Source organism: Elephantulus edwardii, unplaced genomic scaffold (assembly GCF_000299155.1).
Source record: "Elephantulus edwardii isolate Elephantulus edwardi_28Jun2011 unplaced genomic scaffold, EleEdw1.0 scaffold00035, whole genome shotgun sequence".
Taxonomy (NCBI): Eukaryota; Metazoa; Chordata; class Mammalia; order Macroscelidea; family Macroscelididae; genus Elephantulus; species Elephantulus edwardii.
Window position 1 is genome coordinate 16974440 of NW_006399785.1, and position 1501 is coordinate 16975940.

Consider the following 1501-nt stretch of genomic DNA (forward strand, 5'->3'; position numbering starts at 1 on the left):
AATGGTTCTCAGCAGTATTCTGCTGGATGTGATATTAATGGTATTTTTTGATAGTTTCCACATTCTGTTGGATCTTCTTTCTTGGGAATGGGAAAAAATATAGCCAAGCAGTTGTCCTCCAAATTTTCTGGCATTGTCTAGTGAACAGGTCTAGGGCTGCATTTGTCATTTGAAGCATTTCAATTGGTATCCCATGATAGCTGGGGCCTTATTTTTTGCCAATACCTTCAGTACAATCATTGCTGTTGTTTTTACATTCCACTGAGTCACCTGTGACTTATAGGAACCCTATATACTATAGGTTTGAATTCTGCTCTATCTTGAGCCAGTCTCACTGTCTCTAACACACCTCCCACATTATTCCAAGTATTGTGTCAATCCATCTCTTCAGGGGTTTTCCTTTCTTGCACTGCCCCTCCATCCTTCCAAGTATGATGTCTTTTTCGAGGCACTCATCCCTCCTGACCACATAACCAAATTATGTCACATAGAGCTTCAAATTCCTTGTCTCCAAGGAACAGCCTGGTTTCATCCTTTCTAGAATAAAACTGTGTTCTATTGGTAGTCCATGGAATGTTCAGTTCCCTTCTTTAGCTCTGCAACTCAAAGCCATTGCTCCTTTGGTCATTCCTAGTCATTGTCTGGCTCTCTGTTGCATAACAACATGTGAGGACCATGGCCTGGATCAGGCACATCTTAGTCTCCAGACGACCTTGTTACCCTTCAGCACTTTTGAAAGGTCTCTGACAGCAGCCTTCCTCAGAACAATTAGTCTTTTGATTTCTTGACTGCTGGTGCTGGAGAGTTGATTGTGGAGCTAAGCAAGATGAAATTGTTAACAAACTGAATTCCTTCTCTATCTATCATAGTGCTGTCAATTGGCTAAGTGATGAGAATATTTTTGTCTTCTTGATGTTGAACTTCAGGCCATACAGAAGACTAAAGCACTTCCTGAAATCTTCAGTGTCAGCCAGTCTTTTTTGATACAGAGACTCTGTGTATTCATTCCCTCTATTTTGCTTTGATGCTTCTTGGATCATTCAATATTTTGCCAATAGCATCCCTAAGTATTTTGCAATTTGAGGCTGAAGTTTTTTTTGCAGTTCTTCCAGCTTGAGAAATGCTGTGCAAATTTTTCCCTTTTTCTTGTCCACTCCTAAGTCTCTTCACATTCCCTTCTAAGTTTGCTTTGTCTTCCCAAGCCACCTTTTGAAATCTATGTCCAGCTCGTTTATGTCCACATTTCTTCTCTTCCTTTTGGTTTCTCAGTATTCTATTGTAATTTTCAGGGTCATTTCTTCATCCAATTTTGTTTCTCATGAGACATTCTTCTTCATACAGTGCAGCTTCTTGAATTTCTCTTCATATAGACTTCTTGAATATGCAGTAAGTGTTTGATGATATTTTGCCATAAATGGCTGATCAATTGTAATTTTTAAAACAAAATGTATATGAATGATTTAGTAAGAAACATTAAAAACACCAGAAAACAAAACAAAAC